General features: G+C 47.0%; 1 long non-coding RNA gene and 1 other non-coding gene across 2 annotated transcripts; both read right to left on the bottom strand.

The window, feature by feature from the left end:
- Positions 1–6,208: 6,208 nt before the first annotated feature.
- Positions 6,209–11,601, bottom strand: LOC125758397 (uncharacterized). Its single transcript, XR_007416016.1, has 3 exons — positions 11,333–11,601; positions 7,493–7,570; positions 6,209–6,365 (listed from the first exon to the last, which is right to left on the bottom strand). It is a non-coding gene; the product is annotated as an uncharacterized LOC125758397 (long non-coding RNA).
- Positions 11,602–20,165: 8,564 nt separating this feature from the next.
- Positions 20,166–20,238, bottom strand: Trnaa-agc (transfer RNA alanine (anticodon AGC)). The gene has a single exon. It is a non-coding gene; the product is annotated as a tRNA-Ala (tRNA).
- Between the last annotated feature and the right edge of the window lie 594 nt (positions 20,239–20,832).

The raw sequence follows: 20,832 nt of genomic DNA, 5'->3' as shown, positions 1-20,832 counted from the left end.
TTCAAGGAAATAAAATGCTTCCACGTTCAAAGTTCCTACAGACTTGTCGCCTGGAATGTTCAGAAAGTACTGTGTATCTGGCAAGAACGTTGCATATTATAAATAACCTATATATGCAGGCGCACATAATTTATTATAAGTTATTCATCTATTTTAAGTTATCTGTGTCTTGATGCTCAAGCAAGAGAGAGAAATTGTGGTGTTATTGATAAGCTATTGCTTATTGAAAATTATATTATTTATTCTTTAATATTAAAAAATTCAGGAGCCATACCACAATTGGGGAAATGGAGGAAAGCGAAGCTTGGCGTATAGGCCTGCCTGACGTACCGCTTTTATTTATTTATTTATTTATTTATTTAGTTATTTATTTATTTATAGGTTATAGGTAGCGGCCGTCTCCGGAACGCTGTTTTTGGGCGTAATCGGCGTGGCGTCTTTCATATCCTTTCCAGCGTTCGTCAGCCTGTAGAACGGCCCAACGAAAGGACCATCACGCGAGCGTGGAAACGCGGCTTAGGAAATTAATTCTCTTGTGGTTGAAATTTTCCTGAAATGCGCTATTTCTGATATCGACATTACAAGTTGTCCACCAGATGACGTCATCACTAACGTTTGCGGCGAGGACGTCCACCGATACCATATATGGAAATAAAGCGCTGCATGAGCGGATGCATGTCTGCGGCGGCTGTTGTGGAACGCGCCCACGCGCTGCTTTCCGCGGTCTCCCGGTTAGCGCGGCAGTCACGCCTTAACTTACCGCAAAATCAAAACACCTACACAGCTGCGCTCAGAATTCGCATTAGGCAGTGTCGTAATCGTCGGGGAATTCGTACGCTTCAGTTCAGTTCACATTGGGCGTGGGTGTGGGGGTGTGGGGCCACATTGGGTGTAGGGCCTAGAGAATAAAGACAAAAAAATACTAATAAAATGGGCGCTTGGTCTTTTGTTCAACCCGCGGGGTCCCGGGTTCAAATCCCAGCCCCGGAAAGAAAATTTATTTACTACTGCTCTGGTGCGCGCGCGCCAGCTGTGGGTGGGGAGGTATTTTTGTGGGTGATGAGAGTTTTTTTGAAGACCAAAAGCCAGTCAGTCAGTAGAAGCTTGGTTTCAAAACTATAATCATAATACTACTTCTGTTCTATTTGGCTAAAAGTATGGCGGTAATATTAAATGGTATGGCTACTTTGAGCTTGAGTTCTGGCCACTTTTCAAAATCCGCCCAACGACAACCCTGGTGTTGACACTTCCCCCGAACTCTGTACATTCGCTCCACATTCGGGACAGTTTAGCACTATAACACAGGAGATTACATAGTACTCTTATATTCAACCACTTCTTCTGAACACAGTGATGTTGAATCCTTACCATTTTGTTCTGAATACGTAGTGTCGTAATCAGAAGTCTAAGTAATGGTCGTGAAGCCGTTTTCGAAAATCGTCACCGCAATATGCTCCGCTGGCCATACACAGTAAACAGCTTCAGAGAGAGAGAAAATACATTTATTTGGTCCCGAGCGAAGACTATGAGGTCTTTATAGATCCATCTCCCGCCTAGTACCATAGCGGGAGCTGGGCGGGGAGGCCTAGCCTCTCCACCCTCTCACGGGCCTTCCGGACAGCCAGGAGCTGGACGTCGTAGCTGGGATCGTTGATAGCGGTGGCCCATCAGGCTTCTTGATTGCAGTCCTGCAACGCAGGGCATCGCCCGAGCATATGTTTCAATGACCCAACCTCTCTGCAGTCTCGAAAATGTTGGGTCCATCTCCGTGCGTATCATAGCCAGGAAGCTCCTTGAGGGATATATGAACCCATTTGGAGCATTCTGAGCCCTATTTATTGTGGTCTGCGAAGTGTATGGTGAGGGGGTGGGAATACACGTCTAATCCCCCTGTAAACAGCGCCCATTCTCGAGCACAGTTATACTGAAGGGGACGAAGGCTACCGAGAAAGAATTACTGCTTAGCGACGCTTGCGTCTTCGTTTAAAACAAACTTCCTAAGATCGCTCCTTAATGTACCAATGTGGGACTGTTGGTCTGCCATCTTGAAGTTTCGTAGTGCAAATTGCACATACGAGTATAAATGGTCCCATAAACACAGACGGGTATGGCACTAACTTCCAACAACACAGATATGTTTTGTTCTACATTTTCACCGAGGCGCCATATTGTCTGAACTCGGAGGCACAATATATCCGAACGCTAAATAGGTTTCCACATCGTTTTGAACGATATTTTTACTGTCTTTTTTCGGCGATGGGTCGTTTATTACAACAGAATTAAAACAGACGAAATTTCCATCATTTTGAATTTAGTGCCAGAACGTACACCAGCACTGACATACGTCAGCGTAACTTTACGGATGATTAAGTCTTAAATGAGAATTGATGGCATTAGACCACAGTCCATTCAGTATAAACAAACTTCTGGGCTTGTGGCCAATCCGAGAGCCCTACAGAGGCATGCTTTAAAAGCGTTAAAACGCTTTCGACAGCGGCATTGCTGGCAATCATTAGGGCATTTACGTTCCAATTACATTGTCACCTATATGCATGCCCTACTTAAATACCTATATGTATGTCCAAGCTATTCGCAATGCCCACGAACTATAGGTGGCGCGCCGTGCTTTTCAAGATGGCGCCAGGAGGAGGGTCAACCCGTTTGTTAGCATCTAGTTAGCATAGGAACAGATAGGACGTGCGGACGTACGACCCGTGCTGCTTTCACCGGATGAAGTCATGAGCTGCGCTGAAATGGATATGAGACTAAAATGCTTTCCCAAACCATGGAAACTGCTAAGTACTCGCCACATAACCATTTGCTGCGGCGTGAAAGGTTATATTTCAGCTCCGTTAGCGTGCATAACGATGCTTTGCGAAATCCTGTGCGTGCTACATAAAACTGCATGAACTAGAACTGACGTATGAGCTGAACGGCACTCCGAGGTAGTACGTGCTGAGCCTGCCTGACGGATTTGCCGCAGTAGTAGGCCGCCAGCGAGTAGCGCCATCGCTGCTGCACGGGACCGCGCGTTTAACGCGGTGATGGTTTGCAAGTATAATACGCCGTCGTCATTACTTGCGCAGTCGGGAACGCGGAGTTACGTCTTCAACGGAACACAAGCATTTAACATACCATTCAGTAGCGCTTGTGTCACAGCCATGCTGAGACTCTAGCCGTGTGCAATTCACTTCACTCGCATGTTGCAGGTTCGATCAGCACGATAGAAACATGAATATCGAAAAGAATGCACACGTATGCTTTCGCAACGGCGAAGAAGTTAGCCGAGAGGCGTGCATTGCGGCCGTGACTGCACTTTCTATCGTTATTCGCAATGCCCATAGACTGTCGCGCCGCCAAGCGGAATTCAGGAGCGTCCTCTCGAGGAGGGTTAGTAGACGACAAAATGGCAGCTCTACGCAGTCGCTCGCTTGTTCGGCTGTGCTAACCTCAGTGTTAACGCGTTGGCAAGGAAGGAACACTACGACTTGGCATGTTCCCTGCATCAGTGAACAAACCGGGCCCTCCGTGACACGAGAAATCTGATTCGCTCTTGCGAGGCGCGAAGTTTTCGTGAAAATACGTGGCGACTCGCGCTTTCAATGCTAGCCCATAGCGTACGCATACTATCAGCTTCGCGAGGCTTTCTGTATCCACGTAGGTTAGTTAAATGTTATCGTCTGACAGGCACGTAGGCAAGGGGGGGGCGCCCCCCCCCCCGAAATTTTTCCAGCCCTCTATATTCCCAGGCAACTTTTTTTTTGTTTTTGCCATGGAAAGATTGTCTTTCGAACAATTAGGCCCTGGGCCCCCCCCCCCCCGAAATAAAATCCTGGCTACGTGCCTGTCGTCTGACATATTCAGTTGAAGCTCACCCTGTTTTACTTGTATATAGCATTGGTCAGTGTTTCTTGTAGTGCGTGAATCCCATAACACTGTACGCGGGAGGTCGCGCCGGCTTGCGATGTGCTCTTGTAAAACTGAGCGATCTCAAGTTGTCGATACATTAAAATATGCCTCTATCCTTTGTCATCAAAGCGCTGTTACTAATCGTGCGAGCGACGTTTCAATCATTCGAGGACGCGCTGCTCCACGCCTTTCGTGGAGCGAACACTTTCCACGTCGTCCTTCGCCAGTGTGTTGGCTTCATAGCCAGCGCTGCGCCGCTTGTTTTTGTACGTTTGTTGATAGGCGGCAGCACACTGCAAGCGATTTGCTCGTTGACCGATCTGAGAGCGAAATGTTCTTCGCGCCCAGGCCCAGACGTATCTGTAATTGTAAACGTGGTGTCGCGGAGTGGTCGAAGTTCTTCGGCGGAGGAAATTCTTCAGATTGCTTTCAGCAGTGATGTTGAAAGAAACCATCTTGACGACGAGGATTTTTCACTGGACGTAGAAGACTGTGAAGGCACCGAGAGCGACAGCGACGGTGAACGATCAGCTGCTAACTCACGAGGAGCGAGTTGCACTTCACGTCCCCTCGTGCGTTAATGTTCTTTCACACTCGTAAGTCACTTTGATTGTATTTAATGTATAATATCCTTGAGCGAGATCAAAATAAAAGCATAGTTCCTCTTGTGCATTGCATGTATCAATTATTGTGGATATTATGGAGCGCCGCATGCCGCCAACACGCTCGAGCTCGACCAGAGAAGCGAAATAGTTAGAGCGCTGGAACGTGCAGTCACAGCCACAATCCACGCCTCTCGGCTAACTTCTTCGACGTTGCGAAAAGAATACGTGTGCATTATTTTCGCTATTCGTGTTTCGATCGTGCTGATCGAGCCTGCAACATGCGAGTGAAGTGAATTGCACACGGCTAGAGTCTCAGCATGGCTGTGACACAAGCGCTACTGAATGGGAAGTTAAATGCTTGTGTTCCGTTGAAGACGTAACTCCGCGTTCCCGACTGCACAAGTAATGACGACGGCGTATTATGTTTGCGAACCATCACCACGTTAAACGTGCGGTCCCGTGCAGCAGCGATGGTGACTCGCTGCCGGCCTACTACTGCGGCAAATTCGTAAGGCAGGCTCGGTACAACGTATCTATAAACGTTGGCTCGGTACGTACTACCTCGGAGTGCCGTTCTGCTCATACGTCAATTTTAGTTGATGCAGTTTTATGTAGCACGCACAAGATTTCGCAAAGCATCGTTATGCACGGTAACGGAGCTGAAATATAACCTTTCACGCCACAGCAAATAATTAGGTGGCGAGTACTTAGCACTTTCCATGGTTTGGGAAAGTAGTTTAGTCTCATATCCAATTCAGCACAGCTCATGACTTCATCCGGTGAAAGTGACACGGGCCGTACGTCCGCACGTACTATCTGTTCCTATGCTAACAAACGGATTGACCCTCCTCCTGGCGCCATCTTGAAAAGCACGGCGCGCCACCTATAGTTCGTGGGCATTGCGAATAACCATTTCGCTTCGCTGGTCGAGCTCGAGCGTGTTGGCGGCATGCGGCGCTCCATAATATCCACAATAATTGATACATGCAATGCACAAGAGGAACTATGCTTTTATTTTGATCTCGCTCTAGGACGTTATACATTAAATACAATCAAAGTGACTTACGAGCGTGAAAGAACATTAACGCACGAGGGGACGTGAAGTGCAACTCGCTCCTCGTGAGTTAGCAGCTGATCGTTCATCGTCGCTGTCACTCTCGGTGCTTGCACAGTCTTCAACGTCCAGTGAAAAATCCTAGTCCTCAAGATGGTTTCTTTCAACATCACTGCTGAAAGCAATCTGAAGAATTTCCTCCGCCGACCGACTTCGACCACTCCGCGTCACCACGTTTACAACCCAGACAACGCAAAGGCATCCTAGGGACATCCAAATGACATCCCTTTTGGGAGTTCGGGACATCCAAAAGACGTCCCACACAAGGTGGAAAAACATCCCAAGTGATACAAAAAAAGACCTTTTTGGGATGTCCCAAAACTGCATGCGTGTGGGATGTTATTGGGACATGTGGCCACTTTTTACTGCAGGATTATTTCAAAAGGGTGGGACATCTGCTCCCATAACATGTTAACTTGCTTCATCGCGCTCGACCACCCCCTACCTGAGAGAGCCAGTTGCCTCTCCAGGAAAGCATATTCCTCGTCCAACCAACCCACTTTTTTTTCACATAGATAACTAGATAACTTAAAACCAAGTCATGTGTTCAGAAACCAAGCAACATGCATGGAACATCAAGTGACCAGCAAAAATGATTTATTGCCTCACTATTATATGGCACTACAATCATGCCGAGAAGGACAGAGAACTTGGTATTGATGAGCGTGTAGTCTAAGGTGCACACTTTCGAGTGGAGGGCCTTACATGGCGTCCAGCAAAAGGGCTTGCAGAGGCAGCTGAGGACAACAAAAACAAAGCCTGCATGTATGTATACGTACTGCACACAACATGCATGAAAATGGTGAACAACAGGAACATAGCATGACTATATTGTCTTATGTCTCCTGAGACAGGGTTAAACCTCATTCCAGATGCACAAGTGCCTGCTTTTACTTACTGCTTTGTCAACACTAGAATCATGAGAACTCTGTATTTATGAGCATGACATCTGGGGTGCACGCTTTCAAACGCAGAGCATTCCAGCTGGCGTCCAACAGCAGGGCTCGCAGAGGCAGCTGAGAACAAAAACAAAGCCTTAATGTACATGTCCATACTGCACACACAAACGCACAAAGATGGTGCACAACGGGGATATAGCATGCCTATTTTGTCCTGTGTGTGTATTAAGAGGTTAAAGGGACCGACAACCAACTTTTATGGTACCTATTTTCTTTAACGCGACAGAAAGCTTACCAATGGTGATGTGGAAAATGCCGTGAAACATTTGTAATTCGAATTTTTCTATCTGCGACGGATATGAAGTCGTATACACACGTGACAAGACATGATGCAAACAGTGAGCGTGACAGCGGTTCGTGTTCGAGCGCGGCGGTTTACTGCGTGTGTGTGTATACTCGCGCGCATGCGCTGCGGCTCGACATGGTCCACTGGCTACCGCGAAGGCAGCGCCGTTACTTGTCACCATGCAACTCCTTTTACCTCATAAGCAGCACAGAATAGAGCGGGGATGGATAGTAATATACATACTAATATTTTTAGGACCAATAATGGCACACATGACGGTATCAGACTACGTGACATTGTACAGCAAAGTGATCAACTCCGCAATCTAGCTTCAAGGCTCTTGCGATAGGTTGCACAACATGCCTTTTTTTGTTACTTTTAAACACAATTTAGAGATATAAATCCTACTCACAGCGCGAAAAGGATGCTGGAATATGTCAGTATATAGCGTGGTCTTTTCATTTCTGACAGGATCTAATCACAAGTTCTGGCCAGTTGTCGGTCCCCTCTCCTTTAAGCCTGGTTCATACTGAAGTGCTTGTAAACAACAATGCACAATTTTACTTATTGCTTTACCAACGAAATTCATGCCAGGAATGACAAAGGAATTGGTATTTACGAGCATGACGTCCAAGGTGCACGCGTTTAAACACAGAGCCTCCCAGCTGTTGTCCAGGAGCGGGGTTCGCAGAGGCAGCTGAGGAAAAAAAACAAATCCTTCATGTATATGCATATCCACTGCAAGCACAAATATGCATGAAAGTGGCCCACAAAACAAACATAGCACAACTGTGTTGTTGCATGTCTGCTAGTTTAAGAGGAGTAAAACCTGCTTCATAATTACTTGCTCATAGGGTGTGTCCAGATAAGATCGAACACGAGGTCCCGGTCACCATTCCCGATTGTGATGAAATTTACTGTAGGTCTAGGCATTACACCCAGAACAACGGTTTCGCAGTTAGTTTTGCGAGAAAAAATTTTGTTCGCCTGAAAAAAAAAATACAATTTTTGGCCGCAAAAAACACTTTTCCGCCAATTTCGCGATTTCTCAATTTTGAGCGCACCTAGGGAAAAAACGGTGCACTTCCTCGTCATAATATTTATTCCCCTGAAAGAACAAGTAAAATACAATCTTATGAGTCTATTATTTCCCTTGCTTGTCGAAGCATGTTTGAAGAAAAAAATCACAAACTTGGCAAATCGCACAAAATACCTCTATTTGAAAAATTTATTGCTGCAAGCAAGTTAAAGTGAGGATAATAAAAATCGGTACATATTAACTTTGATACTTTTGCTCTCTTTCAAAATAATTTGCGTGGTTTTATCGCGCTCCGTTTTACTCGATAATTGGGCTGAAACGTAAGTGATTTACCAAAAACACCGAACTTTGAAAATGATTTTCTCAAAAAGGCCATTTTTATTTTTTTTTTAAGTCCCTCTGATTGAAGTCAAGGACGTCATCTACCATTGTGCAGAAAAAAACGTTGCATTATTTTGGTTCCTAACAAGTTATAGTTCGTCAAATGTGACCATGCCAGCCTAGCGGCCGCGTCGTTCGTTATGGGCTGAAACTCGGATATAAGATGCTACAAATACTTGTACGTGACATAATCAAAAATCACCAGCTCCACATCAACAAATGCGCAGCCCGGTGTCATGGTTCAGCAAGCTTTGTCTTGCGATCAGCCGCTTGACAAACCCGCAGCAGCGGCCGCTCGATGCTGCGGGCGCTGACATTACATGAGCGCCGCTTCGACTGCGGATGGGCTCCGCTTGCGCGCCAAACTACGCTCAGAGGACAAACGAGAGAAGGAATGAATCACTGTGAAAGTTAAAGGCCGTTAAGTGCCAACAAATGTCATAGTATCCAACGAAAACTCTGCCGGCGATTTCCCAGTGAGCGCCTCCAGCATAGTGCGCTCATGTGTTGCTTTCTCTCTTCGGATAGCCTAAATATAATTAGGTGCATTCTATGAGCAACATATGACACAAAAGAAGGCCATTGACATCTAAAGAAAGCTGTCATACTTGCTTCCTATGGTCGAGCAACTCAAACTGCAGTTGTTCATCTCGTGCCAGAACACTTGTGTCAGCCGTCTGTGAAAAGAAGTGTGTCCAAGTCCTTTACTTCATTAAAGAACCGCTTTTACAATACTGTATTGTTGTGCGTCCGCAGATAGAATATTCAACGCAAGTCAAGCGTTTATCACGATATTATACGGCTTCGGGAATAACAGCAGGGAAAAAATACATTCGTGCTGTATAAGGCTCTCACTGGGAAATTGCCGGCAGAGTTTTCGTTGCATACTATGACATTTGTTGGCACTTAACGGCCTTTAACTTTCACAGTGATGCATTCCTTCTCTTGTTTGTCCTCTGAGCGTAGTTTGGCGCGCAAGCGGAGCTCATCCGCAGTCGAAGCGGTACTCGTGTAATGTGAGTGTCCGCAGCATCAAGCGGCCGCTGCTGCGGGTTTGTCAAGCGGCTGATCCCAAGACAAAGCTTGCTTAACCATGACACCGGGCTGCGCATTTGTTGGTATGGAGCTGCTGATTTGTGATTATGTCACGTACAAGTATTTTTAGCAACTTTTATCGGAGTTTCAGCCCATAACGAACGACGCGGCCGCTAGGCTGCCATGGTCACATTTGACGCACTATAAACTTGTTAGCAACCAAAATAATGCAACGTTTTTTTCTGCACAATGGTAGATGACGTCCTTGACTTCAATCAGAGGGACTTTAAAAAAAATTAAAAATGGCCTTTTTGAGAAAATCACTTTCAAAGTTCGGCGTTTTTTGGTAAATCACTTACGTTTCAGCCCAATTATCGAGTAAAACCGAGCATGATGAAACCACGCAAATTATTTTAAAAGAGAGTGAAAGTATCAAAGTTAATATGTACCGATTTTTATTATCCCCACTTTAACTTGTTTGCAGCAGTAAATTCCTAAAATAGAGGTATTTTGTGCGATTTGCCAAGTTTGGGATTTTTTTCTTCAAAAGTGCTTCGACACACAAGGGAAATAATAGACTCATAACATTGTATTTCACTTGTTCCTTGAGGGGAATAAATATTGTGACGATGAAGCGCACAGTTTTTTCCCTAGGTGTGCTCAAAATTCAGAAATCGCGAAATTGGCGGAAAAGCGTTTTTTGCGGCCAAAAGTTGTATATTTTTTTTTTCAATCGAACAAATTTTTTTTTCACAAAAGTAACTGCGAAACCATTGTTCTGGGTGTAATGCCTAGACCTACAGTAAATTTCATCACAATCGGGAATGGTGACCCGGACCTCGCGTTCGATCTTATCTGGACACACCCCATAATCAGAAATTTCTCCTTTTAGCTTACTCTAATTATGTCGGTTACGACTTCCGCATTTACAAGCATGAAGTCTAAGCTGCACGTTTTCCGTCTCGTAACCTGCATGCCTATGTCCAGGAAGCTGAGCACATTCTATGTCATTACCGGTAGGCAAAGGTGCAGACATTTGGGGTAAAGGTGCACACCAGGGGCACCACTACTAGAAGCAGCTGAAAAAAAAGAAAAAAGATCATGTAATATGTGTACACAGCTAGCACATGCAAAAAGAATAACATTGAGCAACAGTGCATATCACAAATGTGCTACATTTGTTTGGAAGTAAAACCTACTTGACAAACAGAGTGGGCTAGTTGGTCATTTCGGTTGTGTGAAACTACTTGACTGCTGGTAAAGGATGAAAACAACATGCACTGAAAAAAGGCGGAGGTATCGGGAAGCCAGACAAGGTGCCAATTGCTAATATGCACCAAGTGACTGAGCAACAGGTTCTGCTGCTTCATAGAGATGTAGCAGAAACACCAACATACATTTTTCAGTTTCTTGTTTCAGTAAGGCAAAAATCATGATCATAATCACAAACGATACGGTATATACCAGTACAAAACTGGGCTGTGCCCTTTTCTTCTGATAACCGGCTAACTGATGGCCAGCAGCAGGACTCACACATGCAACTGAATAAAAGAATAGCAAGAATATGCGCTGTTTTGAACATAAGTTCTGGCTTTTCTTACAAATGGTGTCATAATGAGAGCAAAAAATTTGGTACTGGGCATAAACTGAGGGCAAGCCAGTCTTGTGTGCAGCAATGCTTAATTCATGTCCACAGCCCACTACAAATGGTTAAACTTGACACATGCATTTGACAATTCCAATTTTTTTTACGTTTATGTCAGTTGCCGTGGAAAACATGTACAACAAACCTTTGAAGTTTTTTTCTTTGTCGTCCACGACTTCTGATCGTTTTCCACGGCACTACGCACGCGCCGGCTTACAGTTATTTGAGGCAGATCAGCCATGTGTTCCACGATCGCGGTGTCAATCTACACACGTGGCCGACAACAACAACATATCAGCATTGTGAGCTTAACAGTTTCTGCGGAAGATAAACCAAATCGCGTCACAAATAAAACTTACTCCCACGTGCCATTCTTGCTGCGAGGGTCCAGTTCAGCGTACGCCAACCTGCGCGCGGTGGGGAGCCAAAGAAGAAAGTGCTAAGAACGTGCTGATTGCAGTAATCCAGGCATGTCAAGTACTTACCGAAGAGGTGGAAAAACGTTGAAATCGGCAAGATCTTGCAACCAGGCCAACACCTACGGCATGCGCGCTTGTGATTTTTCGACGAAACGTCACGGATCAAACACCTAAAAACGAGGCCAACGAAGAGTCTGATCTATCCGAACTCCAAACACGCCGGGCTGGCCGGGCGCCATGATGGCGATGGCAATGTCTGCGCATTGCTCGCAGCAAATCCTCCACTATTTGAGCAGGTGTTGGCTCGCAGTAAGCGCAATTAAAGAACAATTGCGTATTAAACCTAAGAAAGAAAACAATAAAATAACAATATTTCATTCAATTCTTCTAAAGTTAATATGTCAGTGTTTTTATAAATACGACACCACCACACCACCGCTCGTGCGGTGCGGCCGCCGTTCTCTGATCTTTCACGAAAAGCAAGGCGTGCGTGGCGGGCGTGGCGCGAGTACGTGCGCCGTACCGCTGTACCGCCTTTACCAAGTGCAACACTTGCTCACGCAGACAGCAATCGATCCCTCGTCCTCATAACGGCGCGACATTTAAAAAGAAAAAAAAACGAACACTTTCACAAAAAACGCGGATATATTGTTTCTCGTGTGCATGTAGATATGCAATTGTGCACGCGCGCCAACCATGCTCTCCGGCGGAGTTGCTGTTTCCGATTGTTTAGGATCGCCAATTTTCAACACGGTAGCTTATTTCACCGCTAACTTGACGTCCCAATCAGATCCTACAAGGGATATTTTAGGAATGATCCCTATGCACATGTCTAAAGGACATCCTAAAAACCACCTTGTTGGGATGTGGGACGTTTGGACTTTTTTGGGAAGTCCCTGGGATGTAGTGTGTTGTCTGGGAATTAGAGAGGCGTCTGGGCGCGAAGAACACTCTGCTCTCAGAACGGTCAACAAGCAAATCGCTTGCAGTGTGCTGCCACCTACCAACAAACGTACAAAAACAAGCGGCGCAGCGCTGGCTATGAAATATGAAACCAACACACTGGCGAAGGACGGCGTGGAAAGCGTTCGCTCCACGAAAGGCGTCGAGCAGACGCGTTCTCGAATGATCGAAACGTCGCTCGCACGGTTCGTAACAGCGCTTTGCTGACAAAGGATAGAGGTATCGCCAGCTTGAGATCGCTCAGTTATACAAAAGCACATCGCGTGCCCGCGGGACCTCCCGCGTGCAGTGTTATGGGATTCATGCACTACAAGAAACACTGACCAATGCTATATGCAAGTAAAACAGGGTGAGCTTCAACTGATTATGTCAGACGATAACATTTAACTAACCTACGTGGCTACAGAAAGCCTCGCGAAGCTGATAGTATGTGTACGCTGTGGACTAGTATTGAAAGCGCGAGTTGCCGCATATTTTCACGAAAACTTCGCGTCTCGCAAGAACGAACCAGATTTCTCGTGTCACGGAGGGCCCGGTTTGTTCACTGATGCAGGGAACATGCAAAGTCGTAGTGTTCTTTTCTTGCCAACGCGTTAACACTGAGGCTAGCACAGCTAAACAAGGGAGCGACTGCGTAGTGCTGCCATTTTGTCGTCTACTAACCCTCCTCGAGAGGACGCTCCTGAATTCCGCTTGGCGGCGCGACAGTCTATGGGCATTTAAAACCCCTGAAACTTCGTAAAGTAGCGACACTTTCCTCCTCCGCTCACGTTCCTCCTCGTTCTCCTCTCCTTCGCACTCTCTTTTCGAGCATGGCGCCACCTACCTTGCTCCTGCGTAGCAGACGACGCTTCGCAAAGAGAGCGCGCGCTTGCCAGGCGGCGCGCTTTAAGCATTCGAACTAGCCGTCTAGCTCTTGGTATCCTTTTTTTTTTAATTATATGTTGTTTAGGAGATGTTAGGACACGTTTGTAAAGGACATGTGTAATGTTGAACGTTAATGTCCCGCTCTACATGAAGCCTTCTGAAACTGATACATTGTACATGTCGTCCTCGCGAGGCGAATTCGCCGCGCATACCAATGACGCACTGAGGCTGCCAGTACGCACTAGACGTAGCCGTTCCGATGTATCGGTTGGGTAAATATAGTTAATGCCGCTATACGTGCCTCTATGATGTAGCACTGTACACTGCAATACAAAAGCGCGTATTTGAGGCATCTCTTTCCCACAAAACGATATCCAGCATCTGGATCGCTTGTTTTTATCTTTTTCACCAAATATTTGCGTGCTATGAGGCGTATTCCTGTCCCGAAACAATAACCATCAATCTCGCGTGTCTTTCCTTGCATTATCGCCGGGCGCGCCGTACTTCCAGGTCACGAATGGCGTGCGTGTTATTAAACAGCACCTTGATAGGAAAGTGGCGAGCGCCGAGTTTTCAAGAAAGGAAGCGCAAACTAGCCAGAGGACGGTTATTGGGGAGGGGCAAGAAGACTCCACAAAGGGTACGGACAGTTTTTAGAGTGCAAGAAACACATGGGCAATGGGTGTTGGCGGTATTATGCTAGTTAAAGAGTGGCGACTATTATTTATTTAGAAAATGACTGTCTGTGCAAGCAGCAGCTCGGAGCTTCATTGAAAGAAGAATGCGCCAGAAGGCGTACATCATTTCCAGTCGATACATTTAGACAGCGTTGGTTGATTCGTTAAGACATTAGACGCAACAACCATAGTGCGCAAGTGCGCCTCGTAGACGTACTTGACATACGAACTATACTCGCTGCTCAATGAACGAGCAAGCAAACGAATAAACTAGCCAGCTGCCACCGTAAACGTTTCCTTCGCGAGAGCTCCACTCGCGGATAATAATATCATCTGGAGTTTTACGTCCCAGTACCACGATATGATTATGAGAGACGCCGTAGTGGAGGGCTCGGGAAATTTTGACCATCTGATGTTCTTTAACGAGCATTGACATCGCGCGGCACACTGGCCTCAACCTATTCGCTTGCATCGAAATGTGACCGCAGCCGTCGCGACCTTCGGGTCAGCAATAATAATAATAATATCTGGGGTTTAACGTCCCAAAACCACGATATGATTATGAGAGATGCCGTAGTGGAGGGCTCCGGAAATTTCGACCGTCTGGTGTTCTTTAACGTGCACCTAAATCTAAGCACACGGGCCTCTACCATTTCGCCTCCATCGAAATGCGACCGCCGCGGCCGGGATCGAACCCGCGACCTTCGGGTCAGCAGCCGAGCACCCTAACCGCTATACCACCGCGGCGGACACCTTCGGGTCAGCAGCCGATCACCATAACCTCTGCTCCATCGCGGCGGAAAGCCACTCGCGGATATAAACCTCCACACGAAATGGCACGTAAACCTTCGCGCTAAATAACACGTGTACGTGAGGTTCCTAAACGATGAATGCACCCTGCGATTCGGTTGGGCACGCACGCTTTGCCTACCTACCTTCTATCGCAAGTCCACCGGCGGATCTGTCGACGTAAAAGAGCCAGAGAACGCCATTTGCTCCAGGAAAAAAAAAACCGAGCACGCAACAAAAACAAACAGAGAGTACCACTCCTAATGTGAGCTTTCACATTGCAGCTTTGTTTCTTCAAAACTCCGCCGAAGCTCTGAAGTTTCGTAATCACATTTTCGATCGTCAGTCGGCGTGCCTCCGTAGTCGGCGTGCCATGCTAGGCGCACAAACCAATACCGCAAACTCAAACCAGTAGGAGCATCACGTCAAGCAGAAAACCTAACCATATATTCTTGAAAAAAAAAAAAAACACTGAGTACAGACCCCGCAGAAGCAGCAATAAAACGTGTGAGGAATTGCGACGTACTGCACAATTAACTAAGACGTGTCTACGGCGCTATAGGCTTCCCAAGCAACGCTTAGCGGCGCTGCTGCTCTTGACAGGCAGCGCCATCTCTGGCAGAAAAAGAGAAACTGGGGCGTGATCAGCGAGCGCTTTCCCTTCTCGCCACCGCGTTGCCGCTCGCTTCCGTGCACGTGCACAGGGGCGTAGCCAAGGGGGGGGGGGGGGGGTTGGGGGGTTCAAACCCCCCCCGAAATTTTTCAATTTTGCATGTGTATATATACACGCACACATACAAACACACGCACGAACATACATAATGTATGGTTGAACCCCCCCCCCCCCCCCCCGAAAAAAATTTCTGGCTACGCCTCTGCACGTGCAGAGCTCTCGCGGTGCACTTGCGGCGTCTCACAATGTACCGCGTGCAGTGCGGCTTCAAAAGGATCTTCAAGCTTGACTGGCACTTCCGCAAAGCGAACTTGATAAAATGAGGAAAGCTCGTCAATCACGTTAACGGTGAAGAGCAGACGATTGACGACAACCACGCCCGACTCAAAGCGAAATGCATTTCCCAAGTCGCGATTACACCGTGTAGGACGTATACCTCGAGGTAAGTCTCATTCTGTCACGTTAAAGATGAATAATGGTCCACATGCACTCCGAAATGAAGCCGTACACGCTATCGATGTTCTGCGGCGTGGACTACGAATCATATGATTGTTGTTTTGATATGGCATGCTTACAGTAGCAGCCGTGTACTTTCGTGAACAAACGTTTGCGGCGTGCGAAAAAAAGATTATACGGCCATGGCACTGCTTCCTGAGAAGGTTAGAGTCAAGTCCTCCGTGCCGCTGGAGAATCACCCGCCGATTAAGACGCGAGCAGCTAGCTGAGCTTCAACCACTGTGAAGCAAGATGAACTGCTCGCCTCGTTTTTTCGGCTCTCGCGTCATGCTTGCAGTCTCTTTTTATGATACCGACTTGACAGGCGTATAAAACCTGTTGCGTGAACGCGGCTAGAAAATCGCACAAAGTCAGAAGGTGGTTAATTCAAGGTTGCAATTGCAAAGCATGTATGAAGTGCCAGTTATATTTAGCGGCTTAAATATATATCACCCCAATAAAGTGACAAAAACAAAGCAAACCTGCAGAACGATGTCAAAGCTTGCTGAAAATGCACAGACGTCCGTTCCGGCGTGATAAAGCAGCCTTCCCGACGCGTGAAATGCAGGCGCCGAACTTCTGACAATGTGCGGAGTTCAGTTGAATTCAACCAACCGCGCAACGCTAACGGTATAACGCGAATGTGAACGTTCAACGACTGGTAGGTCTCACGAGCACGGGGAATCAAAACACAAAGTTGCTTCACCTACAACCGTAACTGGACTTTAACAATGCGAGAAGACAGCGAGTAATCATTACTGTAGTCGCTGCGTGCATGCGCCCCGTTACTTACCGATTCAGGTAGTCGGAACGAACGAAAGCGATGAACTCAGACAGCCAAAATAGAAGGCGAGACAACGCTGTCAGCTATCCACGCTTGCCGCCTTTATTTCTCGTGCGACACGCCCGGGAACCGATACAGTTTAACACGTGAATCGTGTGCCTTGTCTGCACTGTTGTGGCTGGCCACTAAACCGTAATACTTCGGAGTTCGGACCACGCTTGCGCTTCCGCGGGATCGCTTCTGCCATCGTGGAAATGCGCAGCTTCGCACAGCAAGCCTCTCGGTTCAACGTGCCGAGCTGACGGCCCCACAGTTACCCGCACCGAGAGAAGAACGCGAGCGCACGTGCGCTACCGTTACCCAGAGCCGTATATTAAGGAATATACGGCTCTGCCGCTACCGTGAAAGGGGCTGAGTCGGCCGCGCGACGGTTCAGTGTTTTCCGACAGAGCCGCAGCGCGGCTGGCGCGGCGCTGTCGTCGGATTTTTCGCGAACCTCGACGAATACTTATAGTTAGAGGATAGCGACTTACCTCGCATAGTCGCGTCGAAAACGTCGACCGAAAGTTCTGTCTTCCGATTCGGTGTAACCAAGACTTCCTTCGCAACTCGTTGCGCTTCCCGGGCGGTTTTTGCCTTCGCTTTATTTGTTTCGGCATCCGAAAGCGCAGCAGAAGCCCATGGCAACCATTGTGTGCAAGGTATCTCAGAGCACAACGCACGCGGAATGGAAAGTGCGTATCCATGGTACACGTGCGCTGAGAACCAGCGATTCCGCACCTCGAGAGCAAAGATGGCAGTCGCGAGCGACTGTAAACAAACGAACGCTGCGCGCTGTCCCACGTGACGGCAGTTGGCCAATGCCGACACGGCGTCAGCCTCGGAGAGGGCAGAGGAGGGAGAAAAGAGAGGAGGCGCGCTTTTATGCACGTATGTCGCTCACGAAGTTTCAGGGACTTTATGGGCATTGCGAATACGACGTGTTGACTGTTTTGTTGACCATATGTATGGATTAGTCCCCGTATCCCAGCACAAGCACACATATGTGTGTTTGTGCGCTCAACCATGTAGCCACACATATGTGGCTACATGGTTGAGCGTGCGCTTCGAATGCGGGCGGTACCGGGTTCAATTCTCAGTGCCGACCGGAACCCACCGGTTTTTCCTAATGGGTAGAGGAGTACCGACCTAGCGCTCGGTTGTTTCTGGGTCATCTCAAAAGGTGGACCCATAAGGTTCTGCAAAGGCCCCTGGGCGCACCTTAACCCACCACAGCCTTGGTGAAATAGTCGAGCATCCGCCGCTGCTCTGGGAGGGAGAGATTTGCTGCCGTCTGGTACCTACCGGTAAAATAGGTACAAGCGCACTTCCGGCCTGGTGCTTGGCAGAACGAAGTTCATAGTCGCTTGGGAGGGCAACCACCCTGTGGGAAATTGGCGGCATAGGACCGCCAGACCTAAAAACAAGGTCATCCACTTTTTTCCCCCATGTAACTCTGTTTGCGTGTTTATTTGCTGTGTTGTATGCTCGATTTATTCAAGAGGTAAGGAGTAGCTGGTGTCTTTTTTTTGTGCGCCAACATCTTTTACATCATATAAATAAAAAAAGGTGTTTCTTTCTTACTTGGGCCATTGAGGCTCTTTGTGGAATGTCCAGAAGCTTGATAAGTTCCGTCTCTGGCTCCATTAAAATGTAATGTACCTTACATAAGTCCGACCAAATGGGTATCGCCAGGCTCATGATTCACGTCATGAGCCTGGTGCGGATACTTCGAGAGAGTGTCGCCAGAGGTCTTCAATTTTTTTCATGTTATGTTTTTACTTAACGAGACTCATCACACAGCATCCTGCATCCCTTTTTTTTAATTGCAGAAGGGTATAAGCAAGGCGGCGTATAACTTTGCTAATAAAGCTGAGATGACTTTCTATATTGTCCTTTTGTATACCTGATACGTGACCCGCTCCCGCCTTATTTTTCTTCTTACTCAGATATGCTTCTACGTATGTAAGGATGCATTAAATATATGCATGCAGTGTTTACCGATTTTCTACTTATGCCATACGCAGGCACCAGGGGTGGCGGCGGAAGTCTCAGATTGAAGACTGAAGTACGTTATTAAACCACTTTTAAGTGATTTGCTATCCGAGACTTCCATGCGACGTTTTTTTTTTTTTTTTTTTTTTTCAATTGTTCGTCTGGATTTGCTGTAGGCAAAGAATTTTTTTCTTCTTTTTCTTCAGTATTGCGTTGCGTGTGCGCGTGTGCGCGATCCATCGAGGCAGACTAAATTTATAGATGTGTCCTTGCTCCCCGTAATTAACCTTCTGACTTGTCTCCAGAACGACAAACCAAGCGCTAGCTGCAATTATATATCTCGTACACAAATAATTATGCGCGATGAGAAAAATGACCTGGAAAAGGAGCGCTCTGCTAGGCGCGTATTAATTATTCCATTCCAGAAGAAACCTTGTGCGGTCCGATCTATATTATTATTTAACAGGAGTGGCGCCAGTGGGGGGCACGGGGGGAAGGGGGGTGGGGGGTGGCCGCCTTCTATAAATTTTCGTCTGCTCCCCCTGAACCTCACTCGTCCAATATAGCAAAGGCAGTCAACCGAACACAACTCCGATCTCACTTGTGGGTGCCCCCTCATCTCAGCATTTAGGGTGGGGGTGTCAAGTCCCCATTTTTTAATTTTGCATGTGTATATATACAGGCGCACACAGAAAGGGTCCCCCACCCAAGTAAAAGAATACTGGCGTCACCCCTGATACTTGGATTGGCGTTCACGGCATTTGAAAAGAGGGAAATGAAAAGTTGGCAGGGCTTGTTGCTGAGCCTTGGTTCATTACTTGAGGAAAAATTGTAATGACGCAAAGAAGACGGGGACGAAGCGAAGGCACGAACTTACAGACACGAAATCAAGTTGAAATCAAGTTGCCCTTTGTGCAATCCTCAAATAACAATTCTCGTAATGGCGGACTGTAGGTAAAGAACTGCATTACATGTCATATTCGAGAACATTCGAATGATTGAGGTTCAAAAGCAATGTAATTTTCGACACCACGCTTCGGTTAAAAAATAGTTCTTTTTTTCTGTTTCTTTATTTCTTAGTAAGTGAAGCATATGTAAGTTTCGAATTAAAATGTCTATTCTCATTATTTAAGTTCCGTTTTAATATATGTAGCTAAGCATTGTTTCAAAAGGCTAATTTATTGGCCACAAAGGCGGTGGAGGCGAGGTGACAATCAGTTGTTTCTTCAACGAAACGGCACCAAGTAGAAGTTTCTGCATTGCCTAAGTTTTATGTGCACGTTCAAGAATCCTAGTCACTGCTTTGATGGTCGGCGTTGGTTAAGATGGCGCTGTATTCGGCGAAAATAGCAATAAATAGTTGCAACCCGCCGACTGCGTGACAGCTAGAAGCAAATAACTTGAAATGCAACGCGGTAACGTTTGGCTGTTGGCGTCGCCTGTGGTTCCAAGTAAAAAAAAAAAAAAAGAAAGAAGCTTAAAAAAAAGTAGTGGAGGTGCGGGGTATCGATCCCCGTACCTCTCGCATGCTAAGCGAGCGCTCTACCATCTGAGCTACACCCCCGACGGAGAAGCGTCGTCTAGCGGACCGGTTTTGTCAGACTCCACGCGGCAGGCCGGTGTTTGGACGAAAGAGGGACGAGAAAAAAATGTTCTTCATTGGCACGACAGTTAATACCAGCGTCACACAATTACTTTTGATCGCGATCGTGCCTAATCTGGATCGAATTTCTCATTCGTGATTGGCTTCTTGGCACAAGCTGCTGTACGGGCCCCATCACGGATGAGATCGGGCTTAATCGCGATCAAAGGTAAACATTCGGCAGAAGTCTGCCTGGTTGGGTGAAAGTGTAGTGTCGCCGCCGGAGGTACCGTCCGGCGGGCTAGGAAGGCGGCTCAGCGCCGGAGCGCCCGCAGTTACGTCAAGACAGTCGGATAGCGGGGATGGGACTGAAGTTTATTTACAAAGAGATTTGGTCATACGATTTCGTACATGAAATACCCGTTGTGTGGCGCTCCGCGTCACACAATCGAAACCGAAACTGGTAAGACGCGACACCACATCATCTCCCCCTAAAAGGAAAGGAGTTGTACTCTGTATATGACATTATACAGTGGTAAGGCACTGAAACGTTTGTATGAAGTAACACGTTGGCAC

Source organism: Rhipicephalus sanguineus, chromosome 4 (assembly GCF_013339695.2).
Source record: "Rhipicephalus sanguineus isolate Rsan-2018 chromosome 4, BIME_Rsan_1.4, whole genome shotgun sequence".
Classification (NCBI taxonomy): domain Eukaryota; kingdom Metazoa; phylum Arthropoda; class Arachnida; order Ixodida; family Ixodidae; genus Rhipicephalus; species Rhipicephalus sanguineus.
This window is presented reverse-complemented; position numbering and strand designations above follow the sequence as displayed.